This window comes from Pezoporus wallicus, unplaced genomic scaffold, assembly GCF_028554395.1.
Source record: "Pezoporus wallicus isolate ANWC-B61680 ecotype Strahan unplaced genomic scaffold, APGP_CSIRO_Pwel_v1 contig_5352, whole genome shotgun sequence".
In the NCBI taxonomy this organism is placed as follows: Eukaryota; Metazoa; Chordata; class Aves; order Psittaciformes; family Psittacidae; genus Pezoporus; species Pezoporus wallicus.
In genome coordinates, this window is record NW_026639660.1 from 4,071,370 (window position 1) to 4,082,388 (window position 11,019).

Consider the following 11,019-nt stretch of genomic DNA (forward strand, 5'->3'; position numbering starts at 1 on the left):
CCTCCCTCTGCCTAAGGAGCTGCCCTGGGCATAGCTGGCCTTGGGCATAACATGGAGTTTAACCACCTCAGCTGGCAGGGGGTGAGCTCATCCCTGCTCCAAACATCTTGTTTGGGTGCAGGAGATGCATCACCTGTGTGAGGTGTGTTGTGTTAAGTACTCTTCTTCCTTCACCATGTCTGGAAAAAGTACCTCTGAGCCCCTGAAAACAGCAGACATTTTGGTGGAAGATGGATAAGAAAGAATATTTTGCAGGAACCAAGAGATGTGCTGTCTCTGCCAAATGAGCATCGGCCAATCAAAACATTACCAATAGAGATTTCTCATATTCCCACTTTTTTTTTTTCCTTGCTTGTCTTGGTGGAATCACATTTCATTTTCAAACCGCAGCTCTACATTTATCATCCCTGATTTAGTAAATTGCCTCTTGGAGAAGCAGTGTCTAACCTACCTTTATTTAAGACTTTGCAGGATAATGTGTCTGTTGGACTCAGAGAGGCTCACAAAAAAAAGTGGCAGATGCAGCAAATGTCTTGAAATGGAGGTAATGCAAATGATTTTACATTCAAAATATTCTTCCTCTAGTAACTTAACACTTTCAGAAAATATTGTATTGTCAGTAAGACTTACATCTAAAACCTTGAAGCAAGAGGAATTTTATTGTCTTTCTCCTTCTTTATTTTTCTCTTAACAGGGATCAAAATCAACCTTTCAATAAGCCTCTTTTTGTAGTTAAAATAGAAGGAGGTGAAGATACCTCTATAATAAGAGTTGGCTCAAGGCTTATCAGCAGGGTAGGTAAAATTTAATTTTGCAGCCCAAGGATTTTCTCTTCACCCTTGGGCAGGTAAAATTCAACTGTGTGGCTGCAGCAGAGTGAGGCCCTCCTGGGATGTGTTTCTCCTTTTCTACCCCATTGATACCTCACAGCTTGTAGGGGGAAAGGTTGGACAGTCAGCTGGTGCCTACTGCAGCTACACCATCCCCATCTCTTCCCAGCCCCACAGGCTCCCACCTTTGCCTGTGCGTGAAAACAGCCCTGTCTGTAATAAGGTAGAAAAACTTGTATCTGCAAAGCCGAGCCTGGAATCATTATCTTACAGCTGCAAACACAGCCTCCCACTTAAATGAAAGGATGCAGATAATTGAGTTACCTTGTATAAAACAAATTCTTCTGCCCTATAAACTGTACCCAGTACATATGATGCAATTTCACTGTACCAGGCTGGAGAGGGGGGTGTTGGGAATGGAGGTGTCTTACTCACCCCAAGCAGGAGCAGACTTCTCATGTGCCGTTAGCACACACAGCTAAACTTCAGAGGGTGGTGACATTCACATATATGCCCCTTCCCGTTTCAGCTCCATGGGAATACCGTCAAGGTGATGTTTTCCACTGAAATCAATAAGAAAGGTAGAGGGCATCAGCGAAATCATTAATAATTCCTCTCAATTATAATCTAGTTTCTTCAAATACAGCTGTTGCTGGAGCCTTCAGCCAAAATTAATGAAATGGAAAATCTGAAGGACAATAAACAGTATATTTGTGAGCTACAGGGATGTGAACGAACAGTAAACAAACAGAAAAATGTCAAAGGGGTTAAATCTTTAATAAACTACTGCGTCAACATAATTTGATGAGCTCTTCTTCAGCTGTTTCACAAATGCTTTTCCTTGCTTTCAGAGTCAGTCTGGTCTTTTTCAAGGCAAACACACTTCACAAGACAAATTTGTAGAGGGACCAAAATGGGCCTTTAAAACAGAAATAGATTGTAACCTTATTATTATGTTTTAAAAGCAATGGTATGAATGCAAGATTACATATTCATCCTAGTTGTGATTCTTCATTCCTCATAGGTACACGGCCTATCCTGTGTTTGGCATGGAGCTCGTTGATACTCAGTAATTTCTGCCGTTTATAAAGTGAATCAAGCAGGTACATTCTGCAATTGTTAATTCTAAGGGTAATAATACACACACACACACACACATCCACCCCCATAAGCACAGTGAGGTTAATACCAATCTAAAAATATTTTGTATGGCACAAAGAACAGAAAAACATTATCAGCAGAGTTGTTGGAAGAGGGGGTTGTAGTGCTGGGCACATGAGTTCAGAAGTTACTCTGTGTTCACCTGTCCAGCCTGGTTAAGCACTGTATTTACCTCTCTTAAAGTACTTTATCAAGTGTTTTGGGATGACAAAGGCCACAATCCCTGTATGTCTTAAAGCAGCCAGCAATGCAGATGAAAACATCACATTTATGAAGCCAAGGGAGGAAAGGATAAGTTTTCTTAGGCCTGAGTTCATGTCACAGGTACATTTTTGTTACTTTTGGACTTACCAAGAGTTACTCAAAATACAGAATTCCAATCCCCCAAGACACAGAGACAATCAATCACCGACGAAGGGGAAATGCCGAATTCCCAGTACCTAGCCTTCTCTAAGAAAGCCTGTCGGCTGTGTAATGCAAACTAATCTGTTCTGAGCATCAGCTTTCTTGTTTCTTGCCCTGGTTCACATATATACAACATCCATTGGGAGAAGGAGAGAGAGAGAAAAAGAAGGGGGAGGCACAAGGCAGGGGGGCATAGAAAGAGAGGCCACATCCACACATACCAATGCCTCTTGGAAGAAAATTGCTAATACATGGAGCTGGAGTTGGAGAAAGGTGGACACCTCTGCAATTTTCTTGGTAAACTGTGGCTGAGATTGGTTCAGAACTATCAGAAATAAGATGCTGCATGGAAAACAAAAATCAGGGCATGTTTTTAACTGTTGGGGGGGGGGGGGGGGGGGGTTGGCTGGGGGAAGCAGATGGCAGTGAGGAGAACAGGGCACTGCTGTTGTAGCTGCTGCTGCAACTGCCACAGCTCAGCTCTTTTCTGTCTGACAGAAGGGCCTCTGGGCAGCCACAGATGAGTCAGACTCATGCATGTTGTACCGGCATCTCTGGAGAACCCCAGTTCTTCCCTTTCATTTGTGTCACAATACTTCAGGGTTTGAAATGAGTCGTGCAGCCCCTACATCCTATGAGCAGCCTTTTGCCTCTCACTGCATCTTTCCCAGTGCCTGAGCTGCGGCCAGCCCCAGTGAGCCCAGCGTGGCTGGGTGGCATCATACAGGAGGGATCCCTACAGTCTCCAAGCAAGAATGTCATTAGCAGTCTCTTGAGTGTTGCACCACGGAGGCTGAGGAGCAGCAGCTATTGGGGACACACATTGGAGCCACCTCATTTGCATTCCTTAGGAAGACCTGCTGGCTTTGGCAAACCCACTTGAACCTATAGGTTACCCATTGGCACTGCTGAACAACCCCCATTTGCTCTGAGAGACACCACTGCCCCTGACCAACACTGGCTCAACCCCAACAGACAGTGGAAGCAGAAGGACAGTTTTGAGCTCGAGACTGGCCAAAGCACATATCCAGTGTACCCCACCACACAAGAAACTCCTGGCTGTTTGGAAAAGAGAAACTGTGTCAGCAGCAGCACCCTGGGTTGCTCTTTTTTCACAAGACTTATCTGTTGGTTTGAAGCTGGTGCGCGGTTTCCTACCCTCAAAAGACTATTTTAAGCTCTACAGAGAGCGGTTGTTGAACAAGCTCTGTTAATACAGCAGAGCAGCAGCAAATCCATTTCACCTTCTTAGCTAATGGCTTCCCCTCCTGGAAAAGAGATTCCTGAGAAAAGAAACAAACACTGCTGTCTGTGCCAAAACGCCTGACCTGAGCCTGAACACAGCGTGCTGCTCCCCCGGCATGTGGGAGGGGAAGGGGCACCTCGGGTGAACTGCTCTGCCCTCAAATACAGGACTGGAGGCTGAGGGCTGTGGTCGAAGAGGTGAGCTGGTGCAGAATTATTGCTTTCTGTGCTTTGATACTTATGGGAAAAAATAAGGGAAACTTAGCCACTGTCATGCACACATTTTATGCAAATCTTATCTTTGTCTTCTGCATACTGGTACATAATTTGCATCTGATTATCAACTTTGGGTCTGTTGTTTTATTCTAAACAGAGTTCTTGATGATGAAAGGTGTTCAGTTGACAGCCCTGGTGAATAAAGTGATCTCTCTAACAAGGTGATAGGAGAAGAACAGCTACCCACACCATGCTCTGCCATTACTTGGTGATCTTAAAGGTCTTTTCCAGCTTAGCTGATTCTATGATTATTCCCCAGCCAGGGTCAACAGTGTGGCCTTGGCCTCTCTGAGCCTGCCAGCTGATGCAAAGTGAGGCTACGAATGTGGATTCCCTCTGAACTTTCTATGAAGACAACCCAAAATGCTTTAAAAAGTAACAGCTAGTATGTTGGGTCAGATTCACATTTGTGCTACACCTACAAAGGGGTCCAGTACCTAGCTGGCTCTGACAACACAGACAGAGACAATGAAGAAGTTTACACAGTGGTATGTTCACACCCAAAATGAAAGCCTTCACCCTCTTGATCCAGAGGAGAGTAGGCTTTTGCTTCCTCTGTCACACGCACAGATATTGCCAGCAGGATATAGCTAGCCCTGTGTGTCCAGCAGCAGTAAGATGTGAGTCCTTTTCCTGACTGTAGTAGCGTGTCTTGCCTTGTGTCACAAGGCAAAAAGATTTGTCTGGGGCTAAAGTGGCTCAAGTCTGCTGGAGTCAATGGCTTGACTGTTTACTCTGGCTGGCATTTTGGCTCAGTTACACCACATTAGCATAAACTTTTTGGGAAGCCCTGTGTAGAAATCAATGATAATCAGAGATTATGGCCTTCAAGTTCTGCTACACATGGATTTTAGCAGTTACCTTTCCTACCTCTGGAAAGATTCTATTACTTCATATTGAGTGGGGGCACAGGGCCCTGCCTAGTGCTGGAGGAGCACAGGGAGCTATTCACAGTAGCTACAGGATGAAACGGCAACTGATCTACCAACCTACCCTGCACCACAAGCCTACTTCAGTCAAGCCAAAGGATGAGGACAAATGGATGTTAATCCTGATCCTTAGGCTTCAGCAGTCACAGCACTGAGCACTATGAGCCTGTCCACTTGACTTTGGGATGGATGGCTGTTTTAGCTGTGTTTGTCCTGTCAATAAAGTATTCAGGCCCCATAACAGCTGTTTCTGTAAGAGTGCCAGATTAAGACAAATAATGGAGACTTGGTGCTCTTTACATGGACTGCATGGGCTGACTTTGCTGCAATATGCACACCCACAAATCTTCTCAGCTTGTTACCTCATCGAACGTGGCTGCTCCTCCGTAAGGACAGGAGCCGGGTGATACCTCAACAGAATTTGAGCACTGCATGCTAAGTTAGAACTGGAAATAGCCTGACTAGGAGAGCTCTGGGCCTGGCCTGGCAGGGAGGTAGACCCTGTCAGAAAAATGCAGGATCAAGCAAGACATGTGGCAGCCCTGCCGGATAGGACCCTTGGCTTTGCAGAGGAGGGGGCATAGTTTTCCTGTCATTAAGGAAGACTTCTCTCATGATTTCTGCACTTACCCTTTGCTAACACCCCCCTTAGTATTTCACTTCCCTCTCCTCTGCACAGCCAATTCCAGGTTAAGAAAGCAGGAGTATGCATTGTGTAAATGAAGTTTGTTGTTTTCCTTTGAAGTATGTGGGAAGGCTTTGAAAGCCCAACTGTAGCCGTTCCTGATAATCTCAACTTTCTGCTCTATTTCTCTGGTTAACCTTGCTGGCTCAAAACAACAAAAAGCGTAGCCTGAAGGAAATGATGCTCACTGCTTTCTTACTTTCTAATGGTATTTTACCGGAGATATTTTCTTTTTGTTAAAATCTTTGAACTCCATTTCTCCATTTCTGTGTGGATTCTCACTGAGACCAAATGGCTCTTATCAGCCTGCTTCCCCAGGCGCGGGGTAGGAGGCATGACTGCCTTCCCCAGGTCATAACAAGAAGACAGTCGGTAAGGGTGCCACTGAGATGCCAGCAGTAAGCAAGTCAACACAGGGATATTTTCAATTTTCTTCCCAGAGGAAGGTGAGAGCGAAATGTTCCCTCACAGGTGTCCCACTTAGAGCCAAGACGTGATCTATTAGGTCACCACTCTGCCCGTCTAGTAAGACTGAACAAGTCTCTTTCAAATTGCTTTGCAGTCAGCTCAAGAGGTCACTCTTGACTCAAGCAAACTCTCTTCTCCTATGCACACTTGCTTTCCTCTGCCCCTATCTGCATTTTCGAACTAATTGAACAGCCATCCCATACCTTCAAGGCATAGATATTGCTTCTGCTGCGGCTCAAATCCTGAGTGTGAAGAAGGTGATTGAGAAAGACATTTGACACACTGTAAAGTAATCACCACACCATATAGCAGGCTGAAAATGGGAAGGGCCCATAACTGGAAGATTTCACTGCCAAGAAAGTCTGTCCCACGGGTAGAGCAATAGGGTTCATCCTGACCAAGTCAGCAGAATATACCACCCACCCACAAGAATGTAATATTGCCAACCCCTGCCTCTGTCTCAACCCTAAGGAAATTTCTAATTCTTCAGGGGAAGAAGAAGAAAAAGATATGTTCTGCCTCCATAAACCCCAACCCTTCCATCATGGATGTGACAAATAAAAGGAGGGATAAAGAACTGTGTAAACAGGCCCCTTGAACATAATTGAAGAACCAGACTAATTTGGCTTGTCTTTATAACAGGTCAGAGCTGGGCACTAGACTTACCCACAACAGATAAAGATGAGTAACTACATAATGAGGGTAAAATATTCATTAAGCTAATTGCATGTTAATTAAGTAAATGATGCTATTAGGGATCCATTGAGCTCCATCTGTGTGTGCAAACAGGAGTGAGAATAATCACACCAGAAAGCATGAGAAAAGACAGTGACAGCCCTGGGGCTCCAGGCATGCAGGGGTGGAAGGGACAACCAGTGAGGGCAGCTCCATGTCTTTTGAGAGCTGGCAGCTGTGGAAAGAAGGATGGTCTCATGAGAAGAGGCAGGGCTGGCAATGAGAAACTCTAGGTGCTATTGCCAGCAATCACGTTGTAAATGGGCATATCATTTCCCAGCACTTCATTTCTGGATAAACCAAACAGGAATTATAGCCATCTCCCAGGCAAGAAAATTCATGAGAAAACTCAGGAAAGGGTCTAGCCAAACTCACCTTCACTATCATAACTCTTGATTTTATCAGAATTGCTTGCAGGGGCAGAGATCCATCACCCCAGAAACCAACATAGGACTAAAGTCAATAAGCTGTAAGGCACTGAAAGGTCTGTTTTTGAAAATGGCCTACAAGAAGGCTAGAAATAAGGAGGCAGAAATTACTCCTCCCTTTAAACTTCTTCTGTCAGCACCATGGAGGACAGTTGCTAATAAATACTTCTTCAAAAAAGGAGAAAAAAATTCTTCTGACATAATTATGGCCAGTGCTGCATAAGGCATAATAGGGAAAAATGCCTACATATTTCATGTTAAAATTCATTAATAATGGAAGGCAAGGATTAAATTACATAACTGCCAGATTTAAGTTAAATAATATTTTCAGCAGAAAGAAAAGGAGATGAGACCACTCCATAACCAACACGTTTATATCAGTACATGAATAATTTAGGCAAATAATACAACAGCTTTTTAAAGGGGAGAAGATTTGATGAGGAGATCGGGTTAGAAAGGACTTGCACTGCATTTAAAGATTTGAAGGACTGGGAGAATAATTCATATTCAATCATTCATTTGATTAATTTCTTCTTTCTTTCAGGCCATTAATGGGCAGATTGTTCTTTTTGCAAATGCACTTATAGTTTGAAGTTACTGGAATAAATCTGGTTCGTGGTTCGCCTTGAGTGCCCAGTTTCTTGCAAGGTGTCACTGCATAAAACAGAAACAGTTTTGGAATGGGAGGCCATCTCCCTGTGGGTTTCTCAGCTCAGACCAGCTCCTCAAGTACTTTTTGCTATGATCTAAATTTAACATCTCCTCATTCTCCTGCAATAGTTGTTCTGCTTCCCTGAGTAGACATGCCCGCTCACCCTGCTTGTCCTGCACGTAGAGGGCAAAACTGGAGTGAGCATGAATGAAGCAGATTCATTAAAAATTTCAGACCCTTCTTAATGAAAAATTAGTTTATTGTGTTAGCTTGTCCCCAGTGAAGCTGGCATGGATCCTAACTATCCTTCTGATGAGTGAGGAGGAGAACTGCTAAGTCATTGATATTTCTGTGGTGAAACCTCGCAGGCGATACTTTAAGCAGGGGCTGTTTATTGTCATGGGCGAAACATAAAAATCCATGTAGATTCTGCTAAATGCTCAGACATATGTGCTTTTCTCCACAGTCCCAGAGGCTCCCAGACACACTCTGGCTCATGAAAGATGCCCAGGAGAGCTGGCACAGCCATTCCTACAGGTATCCAGATAAAACCAGCTACAAGAGTTAAGCAGATTTTTCCAAGCAAGGGGTGCTGCCGGTGAGAGCTCAGCCCTGGTCTTGGGATGCAGATCCCTGTGTAACAGCAGAGCTCTGGTGCCCAGAAACCATCTCTGTGATTGACTCAGAAGAAAGCCTTAATCCTGATAATTTTACAGCTCTTTGAAGCCTATGCCTAATGATTTTTGTCTGGGGTGCCTGCCCATTTCCAGGTAGATAAATGTCCACATAGTGAAAACAGAAGCCTTGTTTGGCACCGGGGTGCCTGCCAAGCTAGAGATCTCAGCAGGCAGCCTCAGAGCTCGGTTCAGTCCCCACATCTAGAGAAGATTGTTTTGCAGCAAAAGGAGCAGACAGCAAAGCAAACACTAACACACATTGCCTCTGTTCTGTTTTGTAGAAGGAACAGGCAAAGAACATCCATCTCCAATGATGCTAATTAATTCTGCACCTTATTATCTTTATTGAAAGAAACATCAGGAATAATAAAAACTTCTGAAAATATTTGCTGTAGGTTTGAGATGCAAGTGAAATCCAGGGAGTTCATATGTGTATGCAAAAGGGAGAAAGAGCAAGAATGAATGAGAGCACGGGTATGTGTGAGCAGGCAAAACTGTTATTTTATCTGAACTGCTTTATGGGCTAGATGACCTAATAATTCTTTTCCATCTCTAATTTCTTTGCTTCACCTATCCCTAGCTTATCATTAAGGAATCACTTATGCAAATTCAATTAAGTATTTAACATTTTCCTTCCTGTAGTTCCCTGCCTCACTGACTCTTCCTCCCATTTCAAATCTCAGCTGACAGCATCTCTTTCCTCTGTGGCTCCCATTGCTTTGCCCTTAGACTATTAACTCAGTAACCGTGTGATTTAATCCACAGAAATGTTTGGGGGTTTCACTTTCTCACAAAGGAGATGCAAAATGAAGCTGTGGCATACTGCACTAGCAAAGCGCAGTTTGGACCGTCTGGGTGCCTAGTACTCTGCAAGATTACTCCACTGGCCTGGCAGCTCCAGTGACCCTAGTCCAATGCTGCATTCAGACACAAATGAAACTGAGGTTTTTCCTTTCCATTGTTTATGCTCACTTGCTAGATATGACATATGGGGCTGAGTTTAGCAGGGTGCGTTTGTGAGCTTAGGATGCAAAGAAGCAGGGTATGGTGGGGGCCAGAGGAGGGAGAAGAGCTGTGCATGAGGAGTTCAGGCCTGGAACAGGAAAAGGTAAGGGTTGCAGGATGTACAGTAGTGATGTGTAAATATTGCACAGTCTTGGCCAAGAGTTACTCCTCTTCTGGGCTTTGAGAAGGAAATTTTAACTACTTAGCACCTTGGGTGTTATCCTCCTGTTCTTTTTGCCATTAGTCCGTTTTCCCCCTCTATCTGGCATACACTGTCTTCTCTTCACACATTCATGCTAATGAAACTGTATGCAAACTTGCTCAAGTTGAAAAACAATGTTCTAGAAAGGCTCAGGAGCAAGCCTCAGCTAAGTACGTAATTATATAGTACTTGGAATAATTTTCCTGTTCCTCTGAAAATGCACATTGGCTCTGATTTTCCTATCTGCAGACTGTAAGCTCATAATTAGCAGTAAATTACTCACACAAGTGACAAATTTTGTGCTTTCAAGTAAACAGACAAAATACAGTTTACAAATTGCCTCTTGGTGCCACTGACACCTGGCTTTTCCTGCTCCCCTCTATCCCTCTTGTAAGAGGGACAGATGGATCAGAAAACATCTATTCAAGCAGCTTGGATGATGATATCAATTACTGAGTTACCTCAAGAAGTTATAAAAAGCAACTGCTGAGCTAATGCTGGCCAGTCCCTGAGGATTGTGTGTCTTGGCTCAGTGTGAGCATGTGGCAGAGGCAACTCGGGAGCAAAGGGCTCTCCTGCAGCCATGTCCCCAGCCTGCCTACCCAGGGCACCTAAGAACATCAATAAACCCTTGATCTAAGCATCATAGAAGATGTACTTACCCCTCTCAAGCAAGGGGAAGTGATATGAAATAACACATGTCTGATATTCATGGGAAGCTGCTGCAGAGCACTGGAGAAAGCTGAACTTTCCTAGTTATTGTGGAGCAAGGGCCAGGGTAAGCACTAAGAATGGCGCAAGCTTCTTAAAATACAGTCTGGTCTTGGACAACGCTGCATGATGAAGCAATACTGATACACTTTGTTAATGGCAGTTAAACATATTTAAATTGCACAGATAGCCAGATGTCTTGCTGGGGGGGGGGGGGGGGGAAATAGCCCAGACAGACTGGATGGACTTCAGGGCAAAGAAGCCTATGATTCTCCAGTTTTAAGAGCCATCACCTGAGAAATGACCCCTGGAAGAAGCCCCAGAGAAGGGTGCAGCTAGATCAAAAATTATCTATCCTAACTGGGCGTCTGTCTGAGGCTCAGAGAATGGCAAGAGGCACATTCATCTAGTTAATGAGCAACACGTTTTCAGGGATCTGACCTGAGAGTCGTCAGTATCTCCACGGCACAGCAAGAAGGTGTCTCAGAAAGAACTTGCCACAGCAATTATCAGAGAGCTGGAGATGACAACAGAAACTAAATGACTTCTGGGGTGAAAAGGTAGCTGTTTGGCAATACGTAAGTACAAAGGACAGATTATTGGAACGTGC

The 11,019-nt window shown here is 44.2% G+C and overlaps 1 long non-coding RNA gene across 2 annotated transcripts; it reads left to right on the top strand.

Annotated features, from left to right (window-relative positions):
* Positions 1–284: 284 nt before the first annotated feature.
* On the top strand, positions 285–3,320 carry LOC130602526 (uncharacterized). Of its 2 annotated transcripts, none has more exons than XR_008972924.1 (3): positions 285–544; positions 695–794; positions 2,998–3,320. It is a non-coding gene; the product is annotated as an uncharacterized LOC130602526 (long non-coding RNA). The 2 variants fall into 2 exon arrangements; XR_008972925.1 differs by having other exon boundaries at positions 3,068–3,320.
* Positions 3,321–11,019: the final 7,699 nt, after the last annotated feature.